Source organism: Ochotona curzoniae, unplaced genomic scaffold (genome assembly GCF_017591425.1).
Source record: "Ochotona curzoniae isolate NIBS_2020 unplaced genomic scaffold, NIBS_Ocur_1.0 contig_2321, whole genome shotgun sequence".
Classification (NCBI taxonomy): domain Eukaryota; kingdom Metazoa; phylum Chordata; class Mammalia; order Lagomorpha; family Ochotonidae; genus Ochotona; species Ochotona curzoniae.
In genome coordinates, this window is record NW_024465421.1 from 5151114 (window position 1) to 5170660 (window position 19547).

The 19547-nt window shown below is 52.6% G+C and overlaps 1 protein-coding gene across 2 annotated transcripts in view; it reads right to left on the reverse strand.

The window, feature by feature from the left end:
• GTF2I (general transcription factor IIi) overlaps positions 1-19547 on the reverse strand; it is a 145214-nt gene that overhangs the window by 61366 nt on the left and 64301 nt on the right. Inside the window, exon 1 of one of the 2 annotated variants that reach the window (XM_040972791.1) lies at positions 5986-6323. The exons of the other annotated variant lie outside the window; for it this stretch is intronic. The gene's annotated coding sequence lies outside the window, so the exon portion shown is untranslated. Of the gene's footprint in view, positions 1-5985; positions 6324-19547 lie in introns of those variants that run through there. 2 annotated transcript variants of the gene reach the window in all.

Here is a 19547-nt window from a genome sequence, read left to right on the forward strand (position 1 = left end):
TGTTTTTTTCTGTGAGTTTCAAAGCCAAATTGTTTCTTTCTTTCTCTTTTATGCTTGTTGGCCATCCTTTAAACAGATGTGCTGCCTCCTTTTATCTCTGGAAATAGACTCCAGCCCTCTCTGCAATCTTGCTGTGTTTCTTGTGGGTGATCCATTTCAGGGCTTAGGTTTACCTGTCTCCGCTCCATTTGGATCTGCTATACCTCCAGACAAGCCAGTGGTTCATTCCATGAAAAGGTTTCTGCCTCACTGGGTTTCTGTTTTAATTCATTGATCCTTGCTGCTAATACTCAGCAGCACTGAAAAAAGGGGACGTTAGGAGTCAAAGGAAGGCAGCTCCTGAGGATTCACACACACTGCCATCAGGCTGAACCCTCGAGCGCTCGAGTCAGGGACCCTGCGACAAGGGGGGCGGTCTCCATCCCCGGATGTGTGGCTAGGATGCGGGGTGTGGCTTCTCCCCTTCTCTTCCCACTTCCCCACACACAGAAGAAGAAAAAGAAAACTGAAAACAATGGTCTCATCACTTTCCCCTATTCCTCGAACCATCCCACCCCAATCGGTGGTCTATATGAGTATGCATGCTTCTCAACTACGCAAATATACAGAAATACAATGAAGCAAGCATTTTTATGGAATAAATTACTGGCTTGTTTCACAGTACATCAGATCAGAAGAGCAAGGAGACAGACAAATACGCAAAGATAAGCAGATTAAAAAAACACACAACAAAAAAACATCACATAATGGCTACAACTACAATACTAGGTCATCTGCAAACAACGAGTCGTAAGCAAGCAGAATATCCTTCTGGGCCATAAAGCAAAGAAGATACAGGGAACACAAAACGCTGATTGCCCATCGACAAGCAAACGTCTCCCCTTGAACAGTGCAAAACGGGCCGGGTTTAATACAATGGTGGACCCGCCACACAGACTGGACGGTCGCCCCGGAGCAGGTGAGCCCAGGCTGGTCACAGACTGCGTGGTCAGCCTCCTGCTGCCCAAACCCCTGCAGGCTGCGAGCTCTGACTCAGGACCAAGTCCACCCTGTGCAATGACTTACAGATGGTGACACCACTTTGATGATCGCAAAAACCTTTTCTTAAATCACTGTTTTGCAGCAGAAAATCACTGGACCTAAGATACCAAGAAAATCTTCAAACTCGGCTAAGCCAGCTCAACTATTATGTTGTCCAGAAGACATTTCTACAGCGTCCGGCAGTGCGTATTTCACACAGTTCACACTATGGCCTCATTAATCTCTAGATTTTTCAACATGGTACCCTTTGGTTCTGATTATGCCCACTTAGTAACTGCTACAGAAAATGTGCTGCTCGGGGAACTAACAGACTAATCCTCCACCTTCCAGCGCCTTCCAGCACCCTAAATAGGCAACAGTTCTAGCTCAGCTTTTCCATTTCCCATCCAGCTCTCTGCTAATGCAACTGGGAAAGGAGCAGTGAGGGCCAAGGCCTCAGGCCCCTCCACCCACGTGGGGGATCTGGAAGAAGTTCCTGGCTTCAGATCAGCTCAGCTCTGGCCACTGCAGCCACTTGGGGAGTGAACCAGCAGATGGAAGATCTGTTCTTTCTGCTTCTCCTCTCTATAACTCTGCCTTTCAAATATAATTTAAAAAAAAAAAAAGTATGCCTGTAAAATGTTTCATATTTTTGTGTGTTGGGGTACTTCATAAACCCGTTTCAAAAATTTGTCTTCTTTGTAGATGCAATTATTTTTCTTCGAAAGGCAGTATTACAGACTGAGAAGGACACTCAAGAGCTCTCTCTTCTGGTTCACTACCCCAGTGGTCCAATGGCCGCAACTGCACCGAACTGAAGCCACGAGGTTCCTCCAGGTCTCCCATGTGGGTGCAGAGGCCCAAGGCTCTGAGCCTTCCTCTGCTGCCTTCCCAGGCCCTTCTTAGCAAGAAGCTGGGTTAGAACTAGAGCAGTCAGGACCTAAACACCCGTATGGGACGGCAGGCCTGTAGTGCTGCTAGCACTATTTGCATAGTAACTTAGTATCCTAATGAGCACATACATGATTTAATTTACAAAACCACCCTTCATAAACAGAAGGTTTATTTATGTATTTATATGTTTGAAAGGCAAAGTAGAATAGAGAGCTCTTCCATCCACAGCACCAACCCCTAGATCTGGATCCTGGATTCTTAAGATTCTCTAGTCTTGGGACAGTTTTTCCTGTTTGCAGCCATTTCAGCTCCGCTAATAAAACGTTCTATTTTTACTGCTTCTTGGCACCTGTGGAAACAGGTGTCATGTTAGAACTGGAAGAGCAAACTTACACAGTAAATCACTGATTCTAATTTGTCTCTATCAGCTACATCACGAGACTAGATACTGGCTGCTTTTACCTCTTGCATCTCCAAGGAAAGACAGATATTAATTAAGGCAAAGACTGAGCTCAGCGCGGTAGCCTAGAGGCTAAAGTCCTCGCCTTGAACACACTGGGTGCCGGTTCTAATCCCGGCAACTCCACTTCCCATCCACCTCCCTGCCTGTGGCCTGGGAAAGCAGTCGAGCACAGCCCAAAGCCTTGGGACCTTGCACCCGTGTGGGAGACCTGGAGGAAGTTTCTGGCTCCTGGCTTCGGATTGGCGCAGCTCTGGCCACTGCGGTCACTTGGAGTTTGAATCATTAGACGGAAGATCTTCCTCTCTGTATATCTGACTTTGCAATAAAAAAAAAAAAACTAAATATTTAAAATAAAAACAAGGGGGCGGGGGGGGGCACCCTGGTACAAAGCTGCACTGGTCTGAAACCAGGTAGTCCCTGGGGCAGCAGGGCGCCACAGGACTGAGACAGCATCTGCTGCCTTCCCAGGCTGCGCATGAGCAGAAAGCTGGAGAGGAAGTGGAATGAGGACATGAACCCCGTGCCATACTGTGGGCATCCCAAACCTGCGCCTCCACCACATGCCAGCCCCTGCGGGAGCCTTCTAAAGTCCCCTTGTACCCCCAGCAACATCTCCCGAGGGAAACAGCAGTACAGCTAGGAACCAGGGAAAGTATCCCTATACTGGGCAACAGTTCCAGAAAGTTCTTTTCAGTTTTAAACTCCCTGTGCAAGGGAGACACCGACGCTCGGGCTCCTGTCCTGGACTGGAGCCAGGAGCCTCGGCTGCTCTCTTACACAATCGCACACAGACAGCCCTTACAGAGTAATTTCCTCTGCCACACTCCAAGGAAAATCCTGTGACAGATACAGCCTTGCCCTCTCAGAGTTATTCGCCACAGACTGCAGAATAACACCACAGTCAGTCTGACTAGCTATTTTTACCCACTCATTTCTACTTCCTCAGAAAAAATTTTAAGACTTGTTTTTACTTACTTCAAAGGCAGAGTTACGGAGAAAGGAGAGGGAAAGACACCTTCCTTCACTGGCTCACTCCCCAAGTGGCCGCAACAGCTGGACCTGAGCCAATTCAAGCCAGCGGACTGGAACCCAGAGCCTCTCCCAGGTCTCCCACGCGGGTGGCAGGGTCCCAAGGCTCTGGGCCGTCCTCGACTGCTTTCCCAGGCCACAAGCAGGGAGCTGGATGGGAAGTGGAGCTGCTGGGATTAGAACCAGTGCCCATATGGGATCCCGGTGTGTTCAAGGCAAGGACTTTAGCCTCTAGACTACAGTGCCAGGGATCCCCAGGATCCTTTTTCAAACCACTTATTAAGTTTTTTAATTTGTATATCATGGCTAGGCGGAAGAAAAAAAAAGGAAACTACAGTAGTCCTTATTCTTTCAAGATCTCATTTCAAAGCAGCAAAGAGCAACCTCTAGAGGCCCCTCCACTCTGTACCAGTGAGTGGCTCGGAATGTGCCATCCCCTGCACAAACGAGGGCACAGCTGGGAACTATTAGAAATGCAGACTCCCCTCCAAAACCCATTTCTCCTGTGAAAATAAACCCTACAGAGCAACTGAACAAAAACGATGCAGGCTGCAGGCCTGGCACAATGGCTCAGCAGCTAAACCGTCACTTTGCAAGCACTGGGATCCAATATGGGCACCAGTTCCTGTCCTGCCTGCTCCACTTCCCGTCCAGCTCTCTGCTTACAGCCTGGGCCTGTGCCCCAAGAACCCCCAGGCTAAGAATTCCAGAGTGTGGTCCAGCCAGCAGTGGCTCTGGCACCTGGGCACCACTGGCTTAGGGGTTTTATGGACACATGGCTCTGCATGCCTGGAGTTAACCGCTTAACTTCTCCCCCCTCGTCCTCATTTATAAAAACATCCTCCCTGCACTGCCCCGTAACCAGGCACGCTCCGCACTGCTACGCTGCAGGCGAGGCACCGTGCAGTGGCAGAGCAAGTCAGGAGGCTGCACGGGGGAGCAGAAGAGGGGCAAGGGCAGAAGGCTTCACCAGGGCCCCTCCTGAGGGTCAGACAGGTGCACACAGGCAGAATCTGAGACACTGCGAGGAGGGCAAGAAGCAGTTGGTACCCCAAAGCTGGAGCAACAGCCAACAGCACTCTAATAACCAGAAAATACAAAGGAATGGCTTCAACTTCAAGGGTGACTAGATTTCCACGGGGGGAGGAAGGGTTGGAGCCATGATGCCCCCCACCACCACCACCACCACCACAAAGCAGGTGAACCGAGAGCCCAAGACCGTTGACCCAAAACTCCACGGCCAAGAGCAAACACCAGTCCCTCTTCCCCACTTCGGGAGGGCCTTCCACAGGGCGCTCTAATTGCACAAACCAAGTGCCTTCTCCTACTCCCCCCTCCTTTATTTTTTTTGCTCCTGGTTGCAACGTGGCTCAGAAAAAGCCACTGTCTGCACCCAAAGTCATGTAGGGAACCAGCGACACATCTGCCCCGGTGGATGGACCAGGAGAGGCCTGGTGCACACGACTCCAAAGGGATCCACCTTGGCACCCGCTCAGCCGCACACCCGCGGGGGAAAGGCCAGACCCGCACAACTTGTGCGGGTGTAAAGTAAAAGGCAAGATCACGATCGCCACCGCCACCGCCGCCAACCCGCACACGCGCGCCAGCATCCTTCTCCCAGCCAGGTCCTATAGCAGCAGGCCGAACCCAGACGCTTTGATTTGCATGGCCTCAAGGCTACAGAGTTTCTTTTCCGGTCATTGTGTTGATCCCCGCCCCTCCTTTAACCCCCCCTCCAGGCAAAGCACACGAGCCCCCGCCGGCCAGGGAGCGCCAGCCGGCTGGGGCCAGGACAAAGCCCACTGCGGGCTCCACCTGGGAGCGGGCCGGGGTGGAGGAAGCAGGGAAAGAGGGGGGTGGGGGGGACGGCACTGACACCCCGCCTCCCGCAGTTACCAAGCAGCTGCGGCGCCGCCCCCGCACCCGCTGGCCAATCCCGCGCGTCTGCTGCCCCCGGCGCAGCGGGGGCCCCCGGAGACACGGAGGCGAGCGGGACCCCACGGCTCGGGGCCCTGGCACGGCGCGCGCGCGCGCGCGCCCCCGCACCGCGCAGCCGGCCAATCAGCGCGGCGGCGGGGACCGTGGGGGTGCACGGCGCGCGCGGGCTCGCTTGCTCGGGCGCGCGGGCTGCACGCGCACAGCACCCCCCGCCCCAAACACACGCACACACACACGCAGGCCGGCGCGCACCCCTCCCCCATGCGCACCCCAGAGCGCGCGCGCGCGTGTGTGTGTGTGTGTGTGTGTGTGTATGTAACCGCCGTCCCCCCCCCATCACCCCCACCGCCCCCGCCCCACCCCACCACCACCTCGGTCCGGCTCCCCAAGGCTGGCACGGGGGACCCGGGTAGGGTGCGGAGAGTGGGCGCAGAGGTGGAGAGCCAGGTGTCCCCCCCCCCAAAGTCCTCCCTCGCCTCCCAACACCGCACCCCGACTGCTGCCCCATGCAGGGTCCTCCCTCCGCTCCCAGGCGCGCAGGGGGACAGCGTCGAGGCCCAGCTCGCCATGGTGGCACCCGAGGCGGGGGGCGGAGGACGGGGGTGTGGGGGTGGAAGGGGCTGAAGCGAAAAGGGACTCACCCGAGTGCAGCCGCCTCCAGGCAGCGCCGGGGCCGGGGGAGTGCGGAGGGAAAGCGAGTGTGGGCTGCGCGCGCTACGGGCCGCTGGGGAAGCGGCCTCGGCTGTGGCGACTGGTGAGGGGGCGAGGGGGCCCGTGCGTCTCGGCCGCGCTCCTGTCACCGCCTCATGGCCGCCCCGGCAGGGCCTCGCTCAGCGCCTTGATCCGTTCACGGGGGAAGGGGGGGCACAGAGGGATGGGGCCAGGGCAGCCGCGGCAGGCGGGCGGCCGTAGCCGGAGAGCGCGTGCGGGGAAGCGGGGGGGGGCCGACCGGTGGCCCCTTTTTCTCTGCTCTCCGAGCTTCTCGCTCACCCTCCTCCTCCTCCTTTTTTTTTTTTTTTTTGTTCCTCGAAGGCGCGTTGCGCCTGCGCACCCACAGCACCGCCCAGCGGGACTTGTAGTTCCTGATTGGCTCCCAGGAACGCGACGGCGGGGGGCGCGGGACTACAATTCCCAAGAAGCGGCGCGCGCCGGCAGCCCCAAGCTGGAGGACGAGGCGAGCGAGGCGCCCGGCCCTCTCTCTCCAGCGAGGACTGTCAATGGAGGCGCGGGTGGTGGGAGCAAGAACATGGCTGCACCTGGGGCCTGCGCGGCCGCCGGGTGGGGGAGGGGAGCGGGGGGGAGACGGAGAAGGAACGGAAATCGAGACGGGTGGTGGCTCCAACCATCCTCCCTGCCGCGCTGCTCCAGGGGAGGCTCCGGCCGCAGTCCCAGCCTCCCGACTACTTCTTGCACCCCAAATTCCCTGCACGTTTGCTAGACCGGGACGCGGCACAAGCCTGGGAATCCCTTCCCCGACTTTGCCCTAGGCTGGCCTTGTTGCCTTCGGTATTTTTCCAAAGGGACCCCCCCAACACACACACAAACGCCCAGAGGAGCTGGCAGGAGGAATTCCCAAAACTTGCCCAGCTGGGGAACGAGGCCGGGCTGGGGGGTGGGGGGGCTGTTGTGTGTTTAGTTTCTCTTCCTCATGGCTTTGCCCACCCTTTTTGCTTGCCACTCAGCTTCTGCAAGGAAAAGTTGGAAGCATAAAAAACCAAGTGGGAACTGGAAATCTGCCTTGCAGCGCCCTCCACCCCCCGCAAAAAAAAAAAAAAATACCTCTTCACCAACACTGAAACCTCAACTTTCCTAAGGCGAAGTTTGGCGAGTACTTAGCTCAAACAAAGTTTTAAAAACCCTAGGAGAGACGAACCCGAGCCACACCCTCGGATGATTCCCAGACATCCCCCACCCGGACCTCGCCCACCGCCTTTCCACCCCATCTGACCCCACCCGCCTTCGCTCGGTAGGTGGCGGGCTCAAGGCTTGTTCCTGCTGCTTTGTTGCTCCGTGGAAAAGTTTCCGAGCGGCCAGACTTTGGGTGTGGGTCCTAAAGCCGTCCTTTGAATTCGGGTTCAGCAAATCCACGGGCGCTCCCCGCCTCTCTAGCTCCTTGCTTGGCCCTAGACCACACCCAGAAAGCCAGAAAGCTTGCTGTGACATTTGCACGTTCCTGAAAGTTTAAAAGGGTTACGTGGTTCCCCCCACCCCACCCTACCCACCAAGCTAGTGCAAGTCGGAATGTCCTGGCTGCTGCTGAAGGAAGCTTATTTTCTCTTTACGCTGGCATCTCGTGGACGTTGGGGGTGGGGGGGTATTTAATTATCCAGCTGTGTCCTTGACCCACTGGAGCTAATAACCCAAGACCATGGGCACCTGCCTGAACCTACACAGACCAAGGACACAGTTTAGTTTCTGAGCAGTAACAGCAACTGGTTGCAAAAGGATAACTATCAGGCTGAAACAAAGGCAGGTGGGCAAGGTGGTTCTCAGCACATCTCTGGGGACTGTACTGCCAGCTTGCAGGGGCAACGGATAATTTGTTTCTCCTTGTGCAACTTCTTGTGCTCTGCAGGAACCTGCTCCATGGGGGCAGCCTCTCCGCAGATCCTAGCTTGTTCTCCAGTGCAAAGCAGGAGTCCCTGAGCAAAGGGCTTTCTGGGGTTCCCTCCATGATGAGGTGTCCTGTTCATGTCTTCCACCCACAAACTCAGTTCCTTTTCCACCTTAACCAGGCACGTGTCACATACCGCAGTTATGACTTTGGCATGCCAAGGGACCATGGCAGAGCTGGCCTGAATCTCATTTTCTTTCTTCACAATTTCACAGATATTCGTTCTTGCTGTAGATCTTGACCGCCTCAGCATATGACTTTCCTGGTTCTCTTTGGCATATGTGAATGGCCAGCATCTACTGTTGCATTGGGGGGGGGGGGCATTATTAAGTCAGCTACTTAAAGACAAGCACTGTAATCTCCCCTGACAGTGACTCTGATGACGTAACTGATGACAAGCTTCTGGGTAGTAAATAACAGCATTGATACGCTGGGCAAAGGCATGAATCATTTTCGGGGGGGCCGGGGAGTGGAGGGCAGCAAATGGTATGAGATTACATCACTCTATTCAAAATCTTATGCCACTTAAAACATCAGAGCACCCCAGGTAATGGGGTATGCTACCACACCATGGCAAGCCAACAGTCATTATTTAGGGAACAGCTAACTCTTGAGAAACCTATAACTAAGCCAGGAAGAACAGCCAGGATACTGGATGCTCTCACAGGGCTGCTGAAGACATTCCTTCTCTATTGACAAAGTTAGGGGTATCCATGAGACAAGGGGCAGCAGCAGAGCATGGAGTGAGTTTAGAAAGGGAGCTGGAGGCTGGAGTTGTGGCACAATGCCTGAATCAGCTGCAACTTAGCACGTGCACATTGCTGGCTCAGAGAGCCCGTTCAAGTCCCATCCACTCTGCTTCCCATTCAGCCACCTGGGAAGGTAGCAGAAGATGGGCCAAGAACTTACACCCCGGCCATCTACGTGGGGAGACCTAGATGAAGCTCCTGGCTTCAGCCTGACCCAACCCTGGTGGTTATTGTTATTTGGGAAATGAACTAGCAGATGGAAGAACTCAATCTCTCTCTATATATATATATTTTTTTAATAAATAATTTCATCTTTAAAAAAGAGGAAGTGAGTAAGGCAAGAGTGAGTTTAGTCAAGAAGATGCTGTTCCTAAAAATTGCTCAGGCGATAACTCCTCTTGATCACGAATTCGTTCAAAGTCTCCAAGCAGAATTTTGGGGGTGGGCATTTGGCTCCAAAATTACATTCAACTTTGGAGTGCCAAACCTCCTATAAGGAAGGTGTAAGACCCCTCTCCCTGCTTCTGATACCCGATTGATTTTCAGGTTCATGGTTCCCCACCGCCCCAGCCCTGACGTGCAGGCATGCAGGGACTAAACCAGTGGAAAACTTTCTGTCTCTCCTCTGCCACTCTGTGGGAGAATGGAAGCAATTACCAAAACCATTCAATGAGCACTTGTCAGTCACGAGTCACCTCAAAGCAGAAAACTCCCTTCTGGGACAACGAACAGCATGTGCCTCTGACATTGGCAACCCTCAGCCTACAGTCACACATACTACAGTCACACATACTGTACTTTCTCAGTCTCCACCCAGGCCTGGCTCACCCCGTGGGCAGTGAGTATGTACCATTGCCCTTCCTTGCCCATTTTCTCTCACCTGCAATGTACAGATGCCGTGTTCATTGTAGCCATGGGTGTTAGCCACCTTGGGTAGCACCTCTTGGCACAGATGAGATTTTTTTTTTTGTAGCTGTCTGTTGGGTTGAGTAACAACAACAGCAACAAAATGAAATAACAGTGAATTTGCAATCTTGGGGGGGGGTGCAGTGTGGAATCTTTCTTTAGATGTGAGAATCATACTCAATTTGCCGGCAGACATGCCCCTGTCTGAGGCTCCAGGGAGCAAAGATTCACAGCTCTCGGCTCAGGCTGCTTGGACACAGACGCATGGAGGCTGAAGCTGGAGAGCAACCACATCATGTCAATGATCTGTCATTTCCACAGCGAATGATCTGTATGATGGGACATCACCCATTAGGCAGCACACTGAAAGACAAACCAAGTCAGGTGGTCTAGAGCCAAGCAGCAGATGTAGCCAGACGAATGCATCTTCACAGAGAATCCATTCCAAAAAAAGAAGGATTGTTGGGCCCAGATCAATGGTTTAAACGCTAAATACTCACCTTGCAAGTGCCATGATTTCATATGGATACTGATTCGTGTCCTAGCTGTGGCCGTTTCCCTGTCCTACCTGTTGCCTGGGAAAGCAATAGAAGATGGCCCAAATCCTTGGGACCCTGCACCCGTGTGGGAGACCTGGAAGAAGTTTCTGGATCCTGGCTTCGGATTGGCTCAGCTCTGGCCATTGCAGCCACTTGGGAAGTGAATCATTGAATGGAAGATCTTCCTTTCTGTGTCTCTTCCTCTCTGTATATCTGACTTTCCAATAAAAATATATAAAATTTTTTAAAACTTAAAAATAAATGAATAAAAGATTTTAAGGACAAGGTGACAGAGACTGAAAAAGAGAGATTGTCTACCCGCCAGCTCTCTCCCCACACAGTCACAATGGCCAAGACTGCTCCCAGTGAGGCGAGGAGCCTAGAACTCCATCCGAGTGTCAGGGGCTGATGTCCCAGATGCATCAGTTGGGAGCTAATTGGAAATGGAGCCCCTGAGATTCAAAGCAGCTGCTTTGCTATGGATGTCAGTGTCACAAGCTGCTGCTTAACTTGCTGCACCACAACACCCCATCATTGGCTTTGAAACAGAAATGTGGTGGTGGGACCTGACAGGGAACTGCAGAGACCCATGGGGGGCAGCCATGCCACTGTTGGGGTCATGCACAGCTCTTGTCAGAGGCAATCCTTTGAATAGGAATACAACCTGTGGCCCTGTTGTATATTTTTGTTAGAAACCGTACTCCTAACAAATGTCTAAAGAGTCTCAGCACATCTATTTATTAAAAAAAGGATTTATTTTTATTGAAAAGGCAGATAAGAGTTACCAAGAAAAGGAGAGACAGATAAAGATCCACCATCTGCCAGTTAACTCCCCAAATGCCCGTGATGGCTGGACCTGAGCCAATCAGGAGCTAGGAGCTTTCCCCGGGCTTCCCACATGGGTGCAGGGTCCCAAGGCTTTGGGCCATCTTTTGCTTCTTTCCCAGGCCACAAGCAGGTTCTGCTTGGAAAGTGGAGCAGCCGGGGCCCGTATTGTATCACATTGCTTGCAAGGGGAAGATTCAGGATTTAGCCATAGTGCCAGACCCTCAGCACATCTATTTGCTACAATAAATCCTGCTTTTTCTTTTGAAAGGAAGAGGGGCAGAGAGAGAGAGAGAACTTCAAACTAAATGGTTCATTCTCTGAATGCCTACAACAGTTGATGGCTGGGTCAAGCTGGAGCTGGGAGCTTCAACTGCATCCAGGTCTCCCACATGGATGAAAGGGCCACGTATTAGAAGCATCTAAGCCTGCTGTCCCCCCCCCCCCAGCATGCATCTGCATTAGGAAGAAGCTGGACAGGGAGCCAAGTGGGACTCAAGCGCAGACCCTGGGACACGAGAAAGCGCTGTCCCGAATGGCAGCTTAGCCACTGTAACACAGCACTTGCATGCACACGCTCTCTTTCTCCCTTAACCTGCCTTGATGCAGGCTCCGTATCCTGGGGTTCAATTTCTTGGCAGTTCCTTAAGTATACAGGGTACAATGCATATTTTCTAAAACAAGAGTATGGGACACCATACCTCTCCTTTAAAAAAAATTATTAGTTATTGGAAAACAGAGAGAAGGAGAGGCATGGAGAAAGATCTTCCATTCACTGGTTAACTCCCCCACATGGCCAGAATATCCAGAGCTGAGTCAACCTGAAGCCAGGAGCCAGGAGCCTCTTCTAGGTCTCCCACATGGGTGCAGGGCTCCAAGGCCTTGCTTGGGTTACCCTCTACTGCAGGGAATTAGATGGGAAGTGGAGCCGCCGGGATACAAAGCAGCAGCCATCTGCCATGTCAGTGCTTGCAGGTAAAGGATTTTCCAGTGGAGCCCTCATGCTCCCCCATACCTCTCCTTTATAGAACAGTTTGATGTTACAGATACGGTCCTGCTATCCCCTTACAGCCCAGTGTCAGTTCCTTAAGCGGTACCACGGTGGCATCTCTACCTGTCAAATAAAGAGCTGTGCTCCAGCGTCTAGTCCCTTCACTCTGGCACTTTATGAAGCTGCTGATAAAACAGTACGGGGACTATACCAGCTTTGCTGGGATGATCTGAGCTTTTAGGATCCCGTGTAAATGATCTTTGAAGGAGTCCTCAGAACTTTTGTAAAGGTAGAAAACAAACTGGAGCCAAGCTGTAATTTATTCATAACAATTAATAATGCAGATATGGTTGAAACAGGTCTTCCTGCTTTGGCTGTATCCTTTGTGTCAGCCTCGTCCTGGGTGGTCAAAGGGATACTCATGCAGCACCAGCTCAAGTGATCTCCTTTCCTCTGTAAGATTTATTTATTTTTATTGGAAAGGCAGATATACAGAGAAGAGAGAGGAAGATCTTCCATCTGGTGGTTCACTCCCCAAGTGAGTGCAATGGGTGGAGCTGAGCCGGTTTGAAGCCAGGAGCTTCTTTCAGGTTTCCACGCGGGTGCAGGGTCCCAAGGCTTTGGGTCGTCCTTGACTGCTTTCCCAGGCCACAAGCAGTGAGCTGGGTGAGAAGTGGGGCCGTTGGGATTAGAACTGGTGCCCATATGGGATCCTGGCGCGTTCAAGAACTTTAACCACTATGCTATTGCGACGGGTCCTGTCCACTGGTTGATGCCCCAAGTGGCCACAGTGGCCAGAACTGAACTGATCTAATGCCAGGAGCTTCTTCCAGGTCTCCTATGTGGGTGCAGGGTCCCAAGGCTTTGGGTTAACCTCTACTGCTTTTCCAGGTCAGAAGCAGGGAGACATAAGGGAAGTAGAGCAGCTGGGAACAGGAACCAACGCTCATTTGGGAGCCCTGGGTGTGCAAGGTGAGGAGTTAGTTATCAAGCCGTTGCACAGGCCCTGAGGTGATTTCTGTTTGAGGGGTTATCTGGACTTAGATGAACATGCTTTTCCATTCAATCTCGTATTAATAGCGCTGAAATTGTCCAATTTAATGGGAAAGTCTAGTGTTTGCTTAGCCTTACCTAGGCATATTAGTTATTAGCTGGTTTGGGGTCAGGTATGATGGCTCAATGGTTAATCTTGCACGCTCCCCGCCCCACCCCCCAAGCACTGGGCTCCAAAATGGGTGCCAAGTCGAGCCTCAGCTGCTCCACTTCCCATCCAGATCCCTGTTTATGGCCTAGGGAAAGCAGTAGAGGATGGCCCAAAGCCTTGGAACCATGTACCTGTGTGGGAGAACCAGAAGAGGCTCCTGGTTCCTGGCTTCTGATCACTTCAGTTAAGGCCTTTGTAGCCATTTAGGGAGTAACCCAAATCATTTTTTTGTTTTGTTTTATTGGTTTGTTTAAGGCTTCAAAGTAACACAAATCAATGTGAAGACAACAGTCAGTTACACTCACACACACACACATATCCTTCACAAGGCTTCCCTGTCCAGTTCTCACAGGGCCTGTCCAGGGAGTAGCTACAAGGTTACAGGATTGTCCCCGCAGGCTGTTTTCCACACCTCTTCCCAGCAGCCCTGCAAAGGGAGGGCCCAGGGCCTGCAGGGCCTTCTGCCTCCAGGGACTTCACCAACTGACTTCCTCCTGTGCCCCAGGCCATCCTTTTTCAGACTCTAGGCAAGTGGGCCTCCAACCCACCAGCATCCACTCAGCCCTGAGTGAGGGCCTTTAGCAGTGGCAGGGAGCTGAACAGGATTGCTGTCCCAGGCCGCCACCCTTCTGATTGGCTGGGAAGGTGAAGGACCCACAGGGCCAGGGAGACCGCCTTAGCTACAGCCTTCGAGGAAAACTCCAGAACATTTACAGACCACACACACAGGGCTTAGGATAAAAGCCCAAAGAAGGGCCACCCGACACTTGTGTTTCTGACAGTGTAAAGGGCTCCTGGCCTCTGGGCTTGCGTGATGTGAATGGTTCCTCCCTGGTTTGATCCCAGGCTTTGTAAGCCAGAGTACCAGAATGTGTCATTGAAGATGTGACTATGGTTTAATAAAGAACATATTTTTTTAAAAGTTCAGAGGGGGACCCAGCACCGTGGCCTAGTGGCTAAAGTCCTCACCTTGAATCTCTATCTCCCTCTGTTTGTTACTCTTCCTTTCAAATAAATAAAATAAACCCTTTAACAAATGTAACAGTGTGCCTGGTGCGGTAGCCTAGTCCTCCCCGTGCACATGCTAAGATCCCATATGGGTGCTGGTTCTAATCCCGGCGGCTCCACTTCCCATCCAGCTCCCTGCTTGTGACCTGGGAAAGCAGTTGAGGACAGACGAAAGCCTTGGGACCCCGCATCTGTGTGGGAGACTCGGAAGAAGCTCCTGGCTTCAGATTGGCTCAGCTGCGGCTGTCGCGGCCACTTGGGGAGTGAACCATCGGATGGAAGATCTTCCTCTCTCTTTCTTCTCTATATATCTGCTTATCCAATAAAAATAAATAAAATAAAATAAAAATATAACGGTAATATTTGAGTCATCCTGAAGAGGCTGCAGCTTATTTTATTTTATTTTTAACATTTATATATTTTTATTGGAAAAGCAGGTCTATAGAAAGAAGAGACAAAGATCTTCTGTCTTCTGGTCTACCCCCCAAGAGGCCACAGCAGCCAGAGAGTCTCCTCCAGGTCTCCCACGTGGGTGCAGGGTCCCAAGGCTTTGGGCTGTCCTCGACTGTTTTCCCAGGCCACAAGCAGGGAGCTGGATGGGAAGTGGAGCAACTGGGACACGAACTAGCGCCCAAATGGGATCCCGGAGCTTACAAGGGGAAGACTAGATATTGTGCCAGGCCCCCTAAGCAATGTCTTGACCATTGTACCAAGTGAATGCTCTATTAAAAATAAAGGGGGGGTGGGTCTCAGGACGGGGCGTCTCATGCCTGGATCCCGGACGGCCGCCATGGGCACATGGTGAACCGTCCTCCCCGGGCCTGCTGGGTTTTGGGGGCCACTTCCTTCGGGGTGAGTAGACCGAGGGGGGGAGGCCTCCGGGACTGGGCAGGTCCGGGGCCCACCCGCCGCCTTCATGGGGCGGTGAATGGGATTTGGGAGGGGCGCGACCTTGGGCCTGGGTTATTTAAACCTCCAGCTGCCAGGAGGCTGCTGGTGGGTCTCAGGACGGGGCGTCTCATGCCTGGATCCCGGACGGCCGCCATGGGCACATGGTGAGCTGTTCCTGGGCCTGCCAGTGCGCCATTGGTGCCAGGCTATGCCTGCTGGCCGCCCGGCCCGGGAGCTCTGGGGATTTGGTTTTTTGAGTTGCTGCTTAATTAGCTCCAGGTTGAACCCATTGTGCTTCTTGGACCTGAAACAGGCAGTAACTCTTCCTTAGCAAAACTTGTAATCACTAATAATGCTGAGCACCAAATACCAGTCATGCAGAAGCTATGGCTTGGGGCTTGTCCTGCACAAGTAGCTCCAACAGCTGGCCAATGTGTCAACTGGTAATGGAACAGAGTAGATTAGGCACGACTGAGCAAACCTTAGCCCACAAGTAAAACTAGAAACCAGGAGGGAGCAGAGGTCATGCCGAGCTAGGCTCTTGTACCTGCTGGTTTGTGGGAGCCTGGGACGCTAAGCCACAGTGTCTAAGGCAGAGTTCGGGACAGGGGAGGGGCTGTGCCAAGCTGAGTCAGAGCATCCATTGGCAGGCATGTGATCTATGGCTGGGAACAGACCCGGTTGGGGAGCAAAGGGGACAACCCTAGCTGGGCTGAGGTTCCCACCAAGAGGCGCGTGGCCTGGAAGGGGGCTGCGTTCTGATCTGGAAACAGTTGTAGTCTCCCTTGGCACAAGTGTGGACTGGGATTGGATGCACCGAACTGGGCCGGACCCCGACTCCCCCTGGTGTTCTGGAGGACCAGGGCAGATGTGGGATGGACTAGGCAGGGTCTCAAACCCCTACTGAGCCATGTGTGAGCCATACGTGGGTATGGACAAACCATGTCTGGGCTGGAACATCCAACAGCAAGAACCAGATTGGGTTGAAGGCCAGTCAGGAAAAGCCACAGTTCCTGCTATGACAGGAGGTGGACTGAGTAGGGTTGGCTCATGGACCCACTGGTAAGCGTGAAACCTGGCATTGGGAGAGGTTCTGATGGAGGAGCCTGGGCAACTCCTCTGGCAGGACACAGACCCAGCAGGTAAACGCAAGAAACATGATAGGAAACAGCCCAGAAAAAGCCATGGAAAACTACCCACTGGCATACAATTGGCAGACGTGGGGGCAAGACCAGGCTGAATCTGTCCACATCATCCACTGGCAAATCCAGGCACCAGTGTGGGTCGACCCAGGGTCGGTCGCAACAAAGACTAGTGCACATTATGGAATGCCGAGGTGAGGTTGCCTGTACCAGAAGGGACCGCAGCGCCCAGCCAGCCTGAGAACAAGAAAGGAAGTGGGCAGAGCTGGCAGGGGAATAAGGGAGGGTTCCTTTGCTGGACAGCTACTTCCACAGGAGAGCATGGGCTGGGATGGGGGTAGACCAGACTAGGCAGAGCTACCACACCTGTGCGCCTCATGTGGACTAGATCAGGGAAAAGCCAGGCTGGGCGGATTATTCCTACTGGTGCAAACAAAATTAAAGTGGGCGAGGTTTGTTTGGGCAGCATCAACTGGAATCTGGGAGTGGGAGAGGCCTGGGAGGGAAATAGTGGGCTCATCCCTCTTGGGTTACCACTTCCACAGGAGGACATAAAACTAAGACAGCGGCTGGGGTGGAATGGGATGTGGGACAGACTGGATTACTGCTACACTTACTGGCAAACCAGGGTAGGGGGTGGGCCTGGTTGGGGTTATTGTGGGTCGCTCCAACCTAGGCTACAGCTCCCGCTGGTTTATGTGAGGGCCAAGTATGTGCTGGGCAGAACCAGGCTGGACTGCAACACCCATTGGTTCCAATGGAAGTCGGGAGTGAAAACAGAACCAACCCAGGAATTGCAACCACCAGCTGATTGGAGCGATGGACGGTGCCAGGCCCTGTACTTGTTAGCACATACAAGAAGTTTCTTTGGAGATCTTCCTAATCTAAATGCTGGACTCAGAACCCTAACGAAGAAAAGAGAGAAGACAGAACAGGTCAACCAACCATCTCAGCTATGATGGACTATGTCAATCAGTGGATTTTTCAAAAATCTCATAGTGCTTGGAGTGGCAAGATTGACAGTGATTCATAACTGTTGCAATATCAAGACCACTTGAGCAAGAACCTCAGAGCATGCCCTATATCCGGGACCTGGGGAGGGTGGGAAATTGGGTGGGCTTCTCCCTTAAATACCCCCCTTTGAATATGAAGCTAACAATATGGAAAACATACTAGTATTGTCCACTTTCCTGTAGCCCTTGAACCTTCTTACCCTAATTAACTATGTAAAGAATGTCAAAATAAAATTTATTAATAAGAAAAAAAAATAAAAAAAAATAAAGGGGGAGGGGGAAGTGAGGGGACATTATTTTTATCAATTGGGAAGGGAAACAGATCTACACATTTTTTGAAGACTTCCTTTCCTGTATCAACTTCAAAAAAAATTTTATGCCCCCATAAGCTTATCTGTTAATTCCATCGTCCACAAACTTTCCAAAGTACTCTGCTATTTCTTAGGGAGACCATGAGAATGTGTTTGGCAAACGTGTGTGAATGCTTAAGAGGCATCCCAAGAATGTTTCAAGTGTCTGGGATTGTGCCTGGTCCTCGTGGCGCCATCCTCGTCCCCCAGGGATGAGCAGATACGCGCGTGGTAAACACGCAATGACACAGTCTGACAAGTGCACCTGCCGTGGGAGCACAGAGGCAGGGACCCTGGACTCTGGCTTTGACTCCCAGAAAGGTGGGTGGAAGACATCAGGAGCACAGGAATGTGTGCCTAGACAGAAAAGCCAGCCAGCCAGCCAGGCAGGGGTGCAGGTGGCAAGGGGCGTGGCCTAGGGCATGTGCTGGCTGGGGTTGGTTGGGCCAGGTGCCCATCTGCCTGCAAAGCCTGGATGGCGTGGGAGTCAGGGCACATCACAATGGGGCTTTGTGTGCTAAGTGCTGCTGCGAGGATGTCTGTCATGCTAGTTAGGGCTTCCACCACCTACCTCCTCAGGGAAGCTGAGCCAAGCCGCACTCATTTTTTTTTTTTTAAATCTACTTTATTCTTATTGACCCTGGTTCAATTGCATTCCTTCCTGTGTGCTTCTAGCCCCTTCTCTCAGAAGTCCCTGTGCCATTCAGGCTGAACATTTTCTCAGCTTTAAACGTGCCCCTGCACGCTAGCTGCCCACCCGTCCCCATTCTGCTGCAGGGCCCCATCTGCTCCCTACCACCACCGTTCTGTAGTGAGGGTGCAGGGGCCCCTCCAGGTTCTAGAATTCTCTGCCCAGTTTCTGCCTCTCAGCCTGACACTTTGGGGAATCATTTGTGTCCTTCCGTGTCGTGTGATTCTGAGGGATATGTTACTAACTGGAAAATGTCGACTTGGTTCTTTAAGACTTATATCTGGGTCCTGCACAACGGCCTAGTAGCTAAATCATCACCTTGCTTATGCCAGGATCCCATAGGGGCTCTGGTTTATGTCCCATCTGCTTCACTTTCCATTCAGCTCCCTGCTTGTGACCTGGGGAAGCAGCAGAGAACAGATCTAAGCTTTGGGACCATGTACCCACGTGGGAGATTTGGAAGAAGCTCCTGGCTCCTAGCTTCACCTCTGACTGTTACAGCCACTTGGGGAATGAATCAGTGGACAGAAAATATTTTTTTTTCTTAAGATTTCTTTATTTTTATTGCAAAGTCAAATATATAAAGAGGAGGAGAGACTTCCATCCAATGACCACACCAAATATTACCTGCGACACCAAGAGGCCACATGAACCACCCTTGGCAGGTGGGGCCACAAGTCCTTGGGTACCTGAGGGGCACATGCAGGCTGGCCAGGCCGTGGTTCAGGTCCACCCAGAGCACACACCCTCAGGGAAGACTGTCACACCTGCCTGGGCACAGCAGGCCACTCACAGTCCCCCATAGGCAGCCAGCTCATTGTGGGGTCTCCCTGGCATATCCCCAGTGTTCCTTATGTTGCACCGTGGGAACAACAGCCTGCAAGGTAGAGGTGTTGGAGGAAGATGGGACAGTTACGGGAGAAGCCACAGGTTTGACTGTGGCTGCATCAAGGCCCTAGGACACCCAGCAGGCTGCTGCTGCTAGCTTGTGCTGGCTGAGCCACTAGCAATCTCTCCCCATTATCCCCCTGCCTGTTCTCCCTTACATTGAGCTGAGCCTTTTGCCCTGGAGCTGTTTTCAGAACTGGAGAACACTGGTCACTCAGACAGAAAGAAGTGGTTCCTAATTGGTTTCCTGTCTCAGTCCAGCCGCACCTGCCTGCCGGCTCCGCCCACTTCCAGCTTCCCTTGATCCTGTGCCAAGTTGGCGCTGAAGGAGGGGAAGATAACAGGAACTGAGCCTCAAATCTAAACCTGCAGAACCAGGTGGATGCTTTGTG